This window comes from Lepidochelys kempii, chromosome 2, assembly GCF_965140285.1.
Source record: "Lepidochelys kempii isolate rLepKem1 chromosome 2, rLepKem1.hap1, whole genome shotgun sequence".
NCBI lineage: Eukaryota > Metazoa > Chordata > Testudines > Cheloniidae > Lepidochelys > Lepidochelys kempii.
This window is the reverse complement of record NC_136381.1, coordinates 101386858-101401515: the sequence shown is the minus strand read 5'-3', so window position 1 is coordinate 101401515 and position 14658 is coordinate 101386858. Positions and strand designations below refer to the sequence as shown.

General features: G+C 46.0%; 1 long non-coding RNA gene across 4 annotated transcripts in view; it reads right to left on the bottom strand.

Moving 5' to 3' along the window:
* The window catches only part of LOC140905946 (uncharacterized), a 58623-nt gene extending 44391 nt beyond the window's left edge, over positions 1-14232 (bottom strand). For 2 of the 4 annotated variants that reach the window (XR_013635257.1, XR_013635258.1), the window contains exon 1: positions 13530-14232. This is a non-coding gene — a long non-coding RNA (uncharacterized LOC140905946). Of the gene's footprint in view, positions 1-9016; positions 9214-13529 lie in introns of those variants that run through there. The other 2 variants (XR_013635260.1, XR_013635259.1) reach the window with 2 other exon arrangements.
* Positions 14233-14658: the final 426 nt, after the last annotated feature.

The window sequence follows — 14658 nt, the reverse complement described above, 5'->3', positions numbered from 1 at the left end:
TGTGTCACATCAACAGATATAACCCATCAACCATCTCAAGTGTCATCCTTGAGTCTCTTTTTTTGTGGTTTCATCAGACTGGGCCACAGCAGAGATTAAATCTCCTGCTTCCGTACCTAACTCCCTTTTCCCCATTCTCCACTTGGTCAATGGCATTTTTGGCTCTGCTTCCTGTCTCACCTTGCAGCCGGGCTTGCACATCTAAACCGCTTTTGCACAACCCTGCAGCGGGACACAGAGACTAGTGAGCCGTACCAGCTGGACAGCATACCAGAAGCCTTTGCTATAAATGAGCATTTATCTAGCATTTGCTGGATAAATGAGTCAGCAGCAGTAGATTGCAGAGTTGTTTCCCAATGCTGACAGGGGCAAGGCCTGAACCACCCATGTCAATTAGTCAAATCAGACAGATTCATAGTTTCATAGATATTTAGGTCAGAAGGGACCATGATGATCATCTAGTCTGACCTCCTGCACAACGCAGGCTACAGAATTTCACCCACCACTCCTGCAAAAAACCTCTCACCCATGTCTGTGCTACTGAAGTCCTCAAATTGTGGTTTAAAGACTTTAAGGAGCAGAGAATTCTCCAGCAAGTGACCCGTGCCCCATGCTACAGAGGAAGGCGAAAAACCTCCAAGGCCTCTTCCAATCTGAGCCATCCTGACGGAGTCATCCTGTTGGACTAAATCTTGCTGCCTCACCTTCCCACTTGCCAGGTCATTGCTCATGCATCCCCTCACACACAGTCATGTCTCATAGTGATGAGATATCCATCACTATATATATGCATTTTTCTATACTATATATTGCAATCTTGCACCAGTCCAGCTGACAAATAATTGAATCTTTAGGCTTCCCCACCACCAAATTTGCTATCTGCAGGTGTCCACCCTTTACACATATCAAAAGTGAGAAATACCCTGAAATGACTCATATTCAATCACTTCTTTCCCATCTCTCCAAGCCAACAGAATATAATAAACAAATGAATCTGGAAAGCTGGAGCCCAACTCAGTGATGGGGGATGGGGTGGGGGAGGAAAGGCAGAGGTGAGCTCAGTCAAGAAAAAGCCAATTGAAGTATCAGACATAGAAAAGGGGGCCCATATCACATGTGAGGAGGGGTCTGGATGGGACCCCCACAATCTCTTACTTCAGGCAGGGCACTGCAAGTTTTAGGACTGGCCTACTTGCACCATAGTAGGCCATCAGGGATCAGCACCTGTTTGATTTACTGCCAGGCCCTCTGCTGATCTCTTTTTCTGTCTTCCTCTACTGCAAACTAAGCCTATGCTAAGCTGCATGAGCTTTCCCTCACTCCTCTCCAGCATCTCACCTCCAAAAACATATTGACATTGCCTCTAGCCCTAGGATGTTGGTGGTATTTTTGTTTTATGTCTTTCCTAACAAGTTGACACAACTTAACAATGTTTGTCTTGTCACCAGATTATTGCTCTAAATGAGATGGTTATTCACAGTGAGTCATTGAATATTTTACAACCTGGTTACAGTAGCTGCTCCGACAGGCACCTGTGTATAGATGAGAGTGTACATACTGTCAGAGCGCTGTCAAAATAGGAGAGGCTTGCTGTACCTTTATTAATATAAACCGTTCACCTTCCTTCTCCCTCAGCTCACATTCTGCCCTTTCATCTTGCAGCTGAGTTACTGAGGCCCATCCTCAGGGGTGGGGTATCTGGGAGATGACCAAAAATGTGCTAGTTTGTTAGTAATTTGGAGCAGGACATGTTTTTAATATTTTGCAGATCATTTGGAAGTGTGGCTTTGGGGCTTTCTGTGTACTTGTTGACATCTCTGCATGCCAAGGCCACCCAGTATGTGGGGGGAAGCATGAGTAAGGAAGGAAAGATCTTCAACATCCCTGCCCCATCTTCCACTCAATTTCCCCTTCTTTGCCTTTTAAAGGACTCTTTCTTCTTGCCAAGAAAGACCTGGATACTTTTCTGAGCCTGTCAAACCATTCTCAGGTCATTTGGAAAAAACTATTTTAAAATTTAAACAACCCCTGGTCCAGGGGCTAAATATATGGCTGCCAAACTCTCTACACTTCTGCTGGTTTAGAGAATGAGAACATGAATGAGGCCCACTCCAGGTTTTTAAAAGAATGAATTTGTTTTGGTGAGCATGGGGGGAAAAAACCTGGTTCGTTGGCTTGACTGGGTGACAGAAAGTCAGAACAATTTCTCCCACTGACCCCCTTAGCTTCACTTAGCCTCTCTCTACTTCATTATTATTGCCTATATAATAACTGCAATAATACCTGCTTCACAAGTGTTGTGACACTTAATTAATTCGTGTTTGCTATGCCCTGGTCTACACTATGAGTTTAGGTCAGATTTAGCAGCGTTAGATCGGTTTAGCCTTGCACCTGTCCACACAACGAAGCCATTTTTTCCAACTTTAAGGGCTCTTAAAACCGGTTTCTGTACTCCTCCCCAATGAGTGAATTAGCACTGAAATCGACCTCGCTGGGTCGAATTTGGGGTAGTGTGGACGCAGTTTGACGGTATTGGCCTCCGGGAGCTATCCCAGAGTGCTCCATTGTGGCTGCTCTGGACAGCACTCTCAACTCCGATGCACTGGCTAGGTAGACAGGAAAAGCCCCACGAACTTTTGAATTTAATTTCCTGTTTGGCCAGTGTGGTGAGCTGATCAGCACAGGTGACCATGCAGAGCTCTTCAGCACAGGTGACCATGCAGTCCCAGAATCACAAAAGAGCTCCAGCATGGACTGACTGGGAGGTACTGGATCTGATCGCTGTACGGGGAGACGAATCTGTGATATCAGAACGCCGTTCCAAAAGACGAAATGCCAAAATATTTGAAAAAATCTCCAAGGGCATGAAGGACAGAGGCTGTAACAGGGACCTGCAGCAGTGCTGCGTGAAACTTAAGGAGCTCAGGCAAGTCTACCAAAAAACCAGAGAGGCAAACGGCCACTCTGGGTCAGAGCCCCAGACATGCCACTTCTATGATGAGCTGCATGCCATTCTCGGGGGTGCCCCTACAACTACCCCAGCCCTGTGCGTGGATTCCATCAATGGACTCTCACGCAACAGGGATGCGGATTTTGGGGATGAGGAAGATGATGAAGAGGAGGAGGTTGAAGAACAGCAAGCAAGCCTAGAAACCGTTTTCCATGACAGCCAGGAACTGTTTCTCACCCTGGATCTAGTACCCTCCCAACTCACCGAAGGCGGGCTCCCAGACCTAGAAGGTGGAGAAGTGACCTCTAGTGAGTGTACCTTTGTAAATATAATACACAGTTTAAAAGCAAGCATGTTTAATGATTAATTTGCCCTAAAGACTTGGGATGCATTTGCGGCCAGTACAGCTACTGGAAAAGTCTGTTAACGTGTATGGGAATGGAGCGGAAATCCTCCAGGGACATCTCAATGAAGCTCTCCTGGAGGTACTCCCAAAGCCTTTGCAAAAGGTTTCTGGGGAAGGCAGCCTTATTCTGTCCTCCATGGTAGGACACTTTACCACGGCAGGCCAGCAGCATGTAGTCTGGAATCATTGCATAACAAAGCATGGCAGTGTATGGTCCTGGTGTTTGCTGGCATTCAGGCAACATCCGTTCTTTATCTCTCTGTGTTATCCTCAGGAGAGTGATCTCATTCATGGTCACCTGGTTGAAATAGGGGAATTTTATTAAGGGGACATTCAGAGTTGGCCATTCCTGCTGGGCTGTTTGCCTGTGGCTGAACAGAAATCATCACCACTATTACCCACGTGATGGGGGGAGGGGTGAAGCGATCATCCCACAGAACTGGGTGTGTGTGTGGGGGAGAGGGTTAGTTGGGTTTGTGCTGCACGTTAACCTGAAAACCGCAGCCCCTCCTTTTAAATGGCCAACCCATTTTAAAGGGCCAACCCAACGGGTGCTTGGTATGTGAAATGAGGGTGCTGCTGTTTGAAACCATTCCCACATGTTATGAAGGTTAAAGAAGCCAAAAGACTGTGGCTTACCATGTCTGCCTGCAAGCCGAATTCTGTTGCCCACCGGCCCTGTGTGTGTGATCTCTCACACCATACTGGCAGGCCCTCGATATAAGAGGCAAAATGCGACCTTGTAAAGAAACCACACGTGCTATGTAATGTTAACAGGTTGGTTCACCATCAAAGAGTCTACCCATTGTTCTCTAAAATGTCTCTTTTTAAAGACTAATCTGTCTTTTTTCCCTCCCGCAACTGCAAATGTTTCAATGCTCCCCCTATCATCTCCGTCCCAAAGCCAAAAAAACCGCACTCGTGATGAAATGTTCTCTGAGCTCATGCAGGCATCCCATGCTGAAAGAGCCCAGCACAATGCATTGAGGGAGACAATGTCAGAGTCCAGGAAAGCACAAAATGAATGCGAGGACAGGAGGAACGAGCGAGCGGACAGGAGGGACGAGCGAGAGGAGGGATGGCATCAGTGTGGTGAGAGGAGGCAGGATGCAATGCTGAAGCTACTGGAGGATCAAACTGATATGCTCCGGTGTATGGCTGAGGTGCAGGAAAGGCAACAGGAGCACAGACCGCTGCTGCAGCCCCTTTGTAACCAACCGCCCTTCTTCCCAAGTTCCATAGCCTCCTTACCCAGACGCCCAAGAACGCAGTGGAGGGGCCTCTGGCCACCCAACCACTCCACTCCAGAGGACTACCCGAGCAACAGAAAGCTGGCATTCAGTAAGTTTTGAAGTGCAGTGTGGCCTTGTCCTTCCGTCCTCCCCTCCTCCCTCACCCCACCCAGTACTTCCCTCTTCCCCCACCGCTCCCGGGCTACCTTGGCAGTTATCCTCCCATTTGTGTGACAAATTAATAAAGAATGCATGAATTTGAAACAACAATGACTTTATTGCCTTTGCAAGTGGTGATCAAAGGGCAGTTGGCTTACAGAGAAGTAGAGTGAACCAAGGGGGGCGGGTTTTCATCAAGAAACAAACAGAACTTTCACACCATAGCCTGGCCAGTCATGAAACTGGTTTTCAAAGCTTCTCTGAAACGCAGTATACCCTGCTGTGCTTTTCTAACTGCCCTGGTGTCTGGCTGCATGTAATCAGCGGCCAGGCAATTTGTCTCAACCGCCCACTCCACCATAAACGTCTCCTCCTTACTCTCACAGAGATTGTGGAGCACACAGCAAGCAGTAATAACGATGGGAATATTGGTTTCGCTGAGGTCTAACCGAGTCAGTAAACTGCGCCAGCGCGCTTTTAAACGTCCAAATGCACATTCAACCACCGTTCTGCACTTGCTCAGCCTATAGTTGGACAGCGCCTGACTACTGTCCAGGGTGCCTGTGTATGGCTTCATGCGCCATGGCATTAAGGGGTAGGCTGGATCCCCAAGGATAACTATAGGCATTTCAACATCCCCAGTGGTTGTTTTCTGGTCTGGAAAGTAAGTCCCTTGCTGCAGCCATTCCCACAGACCAGAGTTCCTAAAGATGCGAGCGTCATGTACCTTTCCCAGCCATCCCACGTTGATGTTGGTGAAACGTCCCTTGTGATCCACCAGTGCTTGCAGCATGATTGAAAAGTACTCCTTTCAGTTTATGTACTGCCTGCCTTGGTGGTCTGGTCCCAAGATAGGGATATGCATTCGGTCTCTCACCCCACCACAGTTATGGAATCCCTTTGCAGCAAAGCCATCCACTATGACCTGCACATTTCCCAGAGTCACTACCCTCGATAGCAGCAGCTCAGTGATCACGTTGTCTACTTGCATCACAGCAGCCCCCACAGTAGATTTGCTCACTCCAAATTGATTCCCAACTGACTGGTAGCTGTCAGGCGTTGCAAGCTTCCACAGGGCTATTGCCACTTGCTTGTGAACTGTGAGGGCTGCTCTCATCTTGGTATTCTGATGCTTCAGGGCAGGGGAAAGCAAGTCACAAAGTTCCATGAAAGTGCCCTTATGCATACAAAAGTTTTGCAGCCATTGGGAATTGTCCCAGACCTGCAACACTATGCAGTCCCACCAATCTGTGCTTGTTTCCCGGGCCCAGAATCAGCGTTCCATGGCATGAGCCTGCCTCATTGCCACCAGGATGGCCAAACTGCTGGGGCCCATACTTTGAGAGAAGTCTGTATCCATGTCCTCATCACTCTGCTCACTGCACTGTCATCGCCTCCTCACCTGCTTTTGCAGGTTCTGGTTCTGCATATACTGCATGATAATGCGCGTGGTGTTTAGAGCGGTCACAACTGCTGTGGTGATCTGAGCAGGCTCCCTGCTTGCTGTGGTATGGCATGAGCAGGAGAGCAGAGTGGCAGCAGAAGCGGCGGGTGGATGACAATGCTGACAGCAATATGGCGCCCGCATGGAAAAAGGTACAAAATGCTTGTTGCCCATTGCTTTCATGGAGGGAGGGGTAGGCTGGCAGCAGACGGTGCTGCTGGCTGGGAGAGCTATTTCTCTGTCAATATTCCAGGCAGGACTGAATCTCCATTAGACAAAACTTAAAGAAGAGAATGACTGGGTAACTCCCATTTATGTGCAGGTGCCCCTGACAGACTTTACTGAGATCTGCCAGGAGCACCCATGTCTGCCCAGGTGCCCCGACCGACCTGACCAAGGCTGGCCAGAGCACCCAGGAGACGACGAGGACAGCTACCAGTCATACTTCACTGTCTGCTGCCACAAGGCAATGAGCTGTTGCTGTGTAGCAATGCAGTCCCACGTCTGCCAGCACCCAGGAGACATACGGTGATGGTTAGCTGAGCGGGCTCCATGCTTGCCGTGGTATGGGATCTGGACAGGTAACCCATGAAAAAGGGCGCAAAATGATTGTCTACCGTTGCTTTCACGGAGGGAGGGAGGGAAGGAATGGGGGCCTGACGACATATACCCAGAACCACCCACAACAATTTTTTTGCCCCATCAGGCATTTCGATCTCAACCCAGAATTCCAATGGGCGGCGGAGATGGCGGGAACTGTGGGATAGCTACCCACAGTGCAACGCTCCAGAAGTCGACGCTAGCCTCGGTACTGTGGACGTACTCCACCAACTTAATGGACTTAATGGTTTTAAGTGGGGACACACACAATCAACTGTATAAAATCGCTTTCTAAAAATTCGACTTCTATAAATTTGACCTAATTTCATAGTGTAGATATACCCTAATTAAGTGCTTTAAGATCCTATCAGGAAAGGTAGTATATAAATGTAAACCATCATTATTAGAATTTGTGATTTAAATCGATCAGTTCCTTTCTTCTCATCCTTTTCTTGAAAGCAGACGCTGCAAAACTAGTTAAACCAACATGACTTAGAGAGTTCCAGACAAAGCACCCAATTCTATATCATCTTGGACAAATAGGTATTGTTTCATATTCTCTGTGTATATATAAAGCCTGCTGCAGTTTCCACGATATGCATCTGAAGAAGTGAGCTGTAGCTCACGAAAGCTTATGCTCTAATAAATTGGTTAGTCTCTAAGGTGCCACAAGTCCTCCTTTTCATCTTGGACCTTGTGCAGTTAGTAACACCTGTTCAAATTCAGTGTAAAATGCTGCAGTTCTGTTATGGTCGTATTTTGCACAAAACTAGCAAACTATACAAGGTGTGTGGTCCAAAGGCCCTTGTTTCTGTCCATTTGGAATATATGCTTTACATCAAATCTTAAGATTTCTGCCTTTTATTAAGGTAAAACCAAAGGGGACCCCTAGAGGCATAACCAATATTCATTCCACATGGGAACACAAATCCAGGTTTAGCCTGTGGAGTGTTTGCTAGTGAAGTCTGAGCTAGTGTCAGGCAAGTACTGTAATGGAAAAGACACTCTGTTTATTCATCTAAATTACATAGAACAACCTAAAGTGCATTTCTGTGCCCACCCACCATGGAGCCTAAGGTACTTTGAGCCAGATGGATGGGGTAATATATTTTATTGGACCAACTTCTGTGGGTGAAAGAGCTACACAGAGCTCTTCTTCAGGTCAGGTAGTTTCTCTTAAATTCTATCCAACATATGGCACTCCTCTGAGATGCTCTTTCCTTCATGGTATTCTGAATCCTCCTTCGACCCAGGAGGATCTGAGATTGAAATGACATTTGTTCCTGCCCTTGATCAGCCTGTGCCAATCCCTCCCAGGGGACCACATGGTACACAGGAACATTACAGATGGGAAAATCCCAAACCCACACAGAGAGATTGAGATTAGTTAAAAATTCACAATAGGCTAACATTACAGAGTTATCTTCTATGACTGTGCACTGGCAACCCAACCCAACCCAACCAATCAGAGTGAGGTTGGGCAGATCAGCTGCTGTTAAAAATGAGTGTGCAACAAAACTCAAATCTGAGCACTCTCTTGGCGAGGGACATCTAGAGCTGTGCCCAGATCATTTATTTGCAAAAGACTTCTAATGCTAAAAGAGGGTGGCCCGAAACACCCTATCCAGGTTTTCAGGGTTCAAAATCTGAACTTAGATCCTGATACATGAGATCCCTATCTTTATAATGGGCCAAAGCAAAACAGTCCAGATAGAAACTGAACACATCTGATTAGAGATGGACCCAGAACTACCTCTTCCCCGAATCCAAATACCCTGAACCTTTGGGAAAATTGGGATTCAGATTGTCTGACCCCTCTGCTACCACAATGATGGGTGTCTTTGTATGAGTAATTAGATATTGTAGCTAGAGTGCATAAAAATAAGTCTTCATGCATAGAAGCTGCTCTTATTATTTCTTGTAGTGCCTAGAGACTCCAACCCACTTAGGGCCCCATTGTGCTATACACCGTGTAAACATATACTGCAGTCAGAGACATTCCCCCCACTGAAGATTTGTACTCCAAGTAGACAAAACAGAAAAAGTATTAGTATCATTATCACATCTTCATTTTCTAGCTGGGGAAACTGAGTTAGAGAGAGGTGATTCTCAAAAGGTACCTGAGAGACAGAGAGAGAGTGCACCGCCAAGTCGCACAGAAATTCAGTAAGGATTGGGCACCTAACTCTCTTGCAAACCTCTGAAAAAATCTTAGGCTACATTACCTGAGAAAGGTCACGCAGGAAGTCAGCAACAGAGCCAGGGATCAAATACAGTTCTTCCAGGCACTTTAATCATAAGCCCATACTTCCTCATGTGAGCATCAGTGTCTAGACTCATCCCTTGCTAAGATTAAAAGGGATATGTGCATCCAGTTCCAGGTTCCACTGCTGCCAGGGATGATAAGGGTCAGTCTGCCCTCAGACTGGCACTCGTTATCCTATCATTAATGTGAGATACAAGTAGATCATTCAGCATTGCACCCCTGAAATTTGGAAGACTGGAACTCATGAGCAATGATTCCTCCCCCTCTCCCCCCCCCCCCCCCGAGCAGTAGGTGCTCTTGACTGCATTTCCACCAAACAGAGACACAGGATTTCATGGAGTGGTGCACTGCATATTTCTGCAGGCTTTGATAGGCTGAGCCTACTGTGTAGTGCAAAGGCTTAGCCTCTAAGCTTTGTTGGCAGCCTCCTGCTCTTTGTTCTTCAGAATGTGAAAATAGTGTAAATAGCAGCATCTGCATTTGCTCCGGCTGCTCTGACTGCCAGCCAAGTGAGGTTTCCCCCCACCTCCCCTTGTAGAGCAGTCCACATGCTGCACACAGGACAGGACCAGAGAGGAATTATGTGCATAACAGTACAGCCTCAAGAGTGTCATGAAGAACACAGGCCATCAGACAGGGAGACAGACAGAGTACTTATGAGTTCTGCTATTCCCAAATGAAATTTAAAAAATTCCTTCCCCACGTCATCACCCTTATATATATTTTTAGGATTTTTGTGACTAAATCTAATTTGTTTAAAATGTTTAAAAGAACTAAAGAAAATACTTGACGCTGTTTCTCTTGTGTAAGGGAAGTTATATTCTGAAACCAGCCCTTCTCCATGCCATGATCCTATACGTTCTATTCCATTTTAAGTTCTTGTAATACACTCATCACCACTAGATAGCATTTCTGCATCCAGAATTGCTCTTTACATTTTTTTTAGTTGTACTTTATGCATTTTCAAAAATGTAATTTAGGAATTTACTAGAAGTAATCATTATCTTTTTTCTCCATTGATGCCATAGATAATAGGCTCTTCAGGTCAGGTTTGTAACAGGATAATTATTCTGAGTAGGACACTGGCCACTTAAAAATCTCAAATTCTCTATTTGAAATTAGTGAAAGAAAAGGAATTTGTGGCCAAATTCACCCAGGTTATGCATTTACACAAGCCAGTCCAGAGCCTTTCAGCAGAAAGTGTGCCTAGAGGGATTTGTATTGGTTCCAGGTTCCCCAAAACCTCCCCTCCAACATGAGGTCTCCTTCAGCCAGTGCTGCCCCGGAAGTGGGGTTTGCTTACCGGGAGGGTGGCATGGCTAGGACAGACAGAGGATGTACTGATCCAGCACATATCTAAGGCAGCTTCTGCTGGCCAGACACTTATGAAACCCATGGTGGGATTACAGTTGCCCTCCCTCAGCAGAAACATGAAGAAAGGCAGGTGCAGCAAAGTGCAATTTTAGTGGGAGTGAATTTGGACTTCACATCATTCTATATTTGTAGTTTTATCTAACTATCTTAGTTCCCTTTCTGTCTCTTCTACACACTTTAAAAGACAGATTGGACATAAAACTAAGATTGCAAGAGGATTCAGGTTTTGCCTTGGCTGTGTGGCAGCTGAACTCAGTCTATGTTTCATCATAAAGTTATTGTTTTGCATTTCAAGAAAATATTATCTTTTTAACTTCAGTTTTCAAAACTGCTATATCACAGGTTTTTCCCATACAGGCGATCACAGTCCCACCCATCTACACAAAACTGTCCTTCACATTAAGACCACTTTAACATAAAGATTCACAGCTCCAAATACATGAATCTCTTTTATTTTTTATTTGTATTTTTCTAACACATGCCAACCTCTAGCATATAAAATGCTTTGTTCAGGAGAACAGATTTATACAGCTGCACTGTAATTGTATAAAAAAAGCACACTAATAACTCTTTGGTGCATTCAAAAACTTGTTTCTTTGCAAGGGTCTGTACAGATTGGCACATAGTGCCTAGGTGTATATTATGTAGTTCTTAGAGATTAAAAATGACACTGAACTTAAATGTTATGTAGCTAATATATATTGCATAGACAAGACAAAAGTAAGTGGGTTTCTTCTAAATAGTGAATTTTAGCCAAATACTGGAGAATATTCATGGAAAGCAACAAATATTTGAACTGGGAACGTTGTTCTAAGAGATATGCTCTTGCAATGGAGAAGACACATATGTGATGTAGGTGCCCTATCAAAACAGCTCAGATTTTGAATGTCAACTGCTCATGAAAAAACAATGAGGAGTCCTTGTGGCACCTTAGAAACTAACAAATTTATTTGGGCATAAGCTTTCATGAGCTAGAACCCACTTCATCAGATGCACGGAGTGGAAAATACAGTAGCAGATATATTACATAGTACATGAAAAGATGGGAGAAGCCTTACCAAGTGGGGAGTGAGTCTAACGCGACAATTCAATGAACAGTAGAATACCAAGGTAGGAAAAATCACTTTTGTAGTGGTAATAAGGGTGGCCCATTTCAAACAGTTGGCAAGAAGGTGTGAGTAACAGTAGTGGGAAATTAGTATGGGGAAATTAGTTTTTGTAATGACCCATCCACTCCCAGTCTTTATTCAGGCCTAATTTGATGGTGTCCAGTTGGCAAATTAATTCCAGTTCTGCAGTTTCATGTTGGAGTCTGTTTTTGAAGTTTTTTTGTTGAAGAATTGCCACTTTTAAGTCTTTTAAGGGAGATTGAAGATATGGGTGCAAAACTGGAGGTAATACTAGAAAGTAGTTTTTCTTACTCTGTACAAAGATTAGAACATTTACAATGCAGAATTAATATTCACAAAAGCTGGCAGAACTCTACCTATTGTGAATACATCCACTACAGCTTAAGAGCCTCACTTCAAGAAAGACTCCCTATTCAGGAAAGGTACTTACGCATTTGCTTAACTTTAAGCATGTGCTTAATTGCTTTCCTGAATAGGGATGGACTGAGGCACATGCTTATGTGGTTTCCTAAATCAGGGCCTCAGAGTATCCCATTTTGAATTTAAGTAGCTCTTTCCCTGAGGTGGCACTCAAGCCTACTCCCTGTTTCTTGCTACTTAAAGTGGCTTCTCCCCTCCCTTTCCAGGGATTGGGTCCTGGTTTTTTTTTTGTGATGCCTGGTGCCTCCACCCAAGGTGCCCAAGATACAAAGGGTGCTATTCCTTAGGAAAATGAATAATGCTACCACTGCTGGCAAAGATTATAAAACCCAGGACACAAGAACCAATAAAGCTCAACAGCACAAACCCCAGCAAAGAAGTGACACACCCCAAAATAACAATATAAGAAAAGGGAACTTTATTGGAAGCAGGAGAATAGGATCTGGGGAAGGAAAGGGTGAGGGCCTGTGTTCCCCCAAAGCTGCACGCTCGTGCAGCCGCCCAGGAGTGAATCATTAGCAGAGCCGTGCACATCCGGCTGCGTGGGGGGAGAGGGTGCTGATGGCAGGGTGTCCCCCTTCCCCTGCTTCCCCCCACTCTGCACAGCAAACTGGAGGGTCCTGGGAGCCGCTGGCCAGGGGGTCCAAGGCAGAGGGTAGGAGCAGCGCAGCACTCTCTCACCAGAAGGCTCAGTCAGACCGCAGCAGCTCTCCTGAGCCCTGTCCCTCCTCCCCAACTCTGCACATGGCAGGGTGGAAGTAGGGGGAGGGGGAGAGACAGAGAGAGTGTGTATGTGTGTGTGTGTGTGTGTGTGTGTGTGTGTGTGAGAGAGAGAGAGAGAGACAGTGTGTGTGTGTGTGCTGGCTGCTGGGGAAGTGTCTGAGAGACCATGCGTTGTCTCTTTAAGGCGCTCACTCACCACCAGAAGGCTTATTCAGACTTCAGACCACAGCAGCTCTCCTGCTCCTGAGCCCATCTCTGCAGAGCTGGGGAGAAGGGACAGGGCTCAGGAGAGCTGCTGCGGTCTGACTGAGCCTTCTGGTGAGAGAGTGCCTTAAAGAGACAGCCCACTGTCTCTCATAAACTTTGCCAGCAGCCAGCACACACACACACACACACACAGTCTTTCACACTCACCTCCCAACACATACTTGTGTTGTTGTTGTTACTTCTTGGTACTTGCTGCAATGCACATATATTTGCTGTAATTTTATTATTTCAAAGTGCGTTATTTTAGTGTTTTGACTGGTCTATGCATTTCATAATTTTTATTTCTCTCTTACACTTAACTTTAATTCTTTGAGTAGTGAGTTCTAACCTGTCCTGGCAAGAGTAATTATCCCTATGGCAACTTTTTAAAAATATATATTATATCTCGGTTTTTTTGTTTCTCCTGGTGGCACACATCCACACATTACCTCGATACTGGCACACATAACAAAATTTATTCCGCACATGGATGCAAAAAATTAGAGGGAACATTGGTTACTAGGGCTCACTAGTGACTACTAACACATCAACAAACCAGCCAATTCCCCAAACACTCACAGTTCTTCTCAGCCCCCAGGTCCCTGCCTGGCACCTTCCCAGGCAGATGGTACGGTGAGAATGAGTCTGCAGATGAGCACTGCTGCACTGTGAATGCTGGCCAGCTAAAACAAAAAAGGTCACCTTCCTGTGTCTTTGCTCCTGGATGGGGCAGGGTTCTCTCCTAGCTCCTTGGTCTGCAGTCCTGTGAAGATCTCAATAGCTGGGTCTCAATAGCTGGCACTGGGGTGGATCTCTGCCACTCTGGGTGCTGGTCTCCACAACTTGCAACTGCCTGCCCCATGCACTAGATCCTACAGCAGTTCAAAGACTCTATTTGTGGGGAGCAGGAGTTAATCAGAGACTCCCTAAACTGTTCTGCTTCAGCTCCTAGTCCCAAGTCTCTCCTAAACTCAAAACTGAAACTAAATTCAGTTTTTCTGGGGTATGTCTACACTGCAATAAAGGACCTGTGGCCCAGCCTCAGCTAGCCTGGGTCAACTGACTCAGGCTAGTGGGGCTGTGGCTGCAGGGCTAAAAATAGCAGCGCAGATGTGCTGGCTCAGGTTGGATCCCAGGCTCTGAAATTCCATGAGTGAGTGCGTCTCAGCACCCAGACTTCATCCCATGCCCGAACCGAATGTCTATACTGCAATTTTAAGGCACCCAGACTGAGCCCTGTGACCCCAGTCAGTTGAGGTGGGTCCTGAGACTCAGTACCACTAATCTTTTATTGCAGGGTAAACATACCCTTTGTCTCTGAGTCAGGTTGTCCCCTCCCACTAAGGGGGCTGGCAGCCCTGGCTCATCACTGGTCCAGCAAACTGCTTGTCCTGATCACCCCATGCAGAAGCCTCCCTATTGGTATCATCAGGAGTTTCTAGTCCAGTCTGTCCCCACCCTTAACTCAAAGGATGCTGGGGAATGGAGTCAGAGAGCTCTGGTAGCCATCATTGTTGTAGTCCAAAGGGTAGGAAAACCTAGAGCTCAGTTCTGAGTCCCAGAAGCCAGCAAACTCCATGTGGGGGTAACCTGTAATTTTTTTTAAAAAGTAAGATTACTGCTCTCCCAAAGAAACCAACCAAACAGTGCCACTTTTGACAACTGGGGACCACACCCTTTTAATCCAATCTCTATACAAGCTGCACAC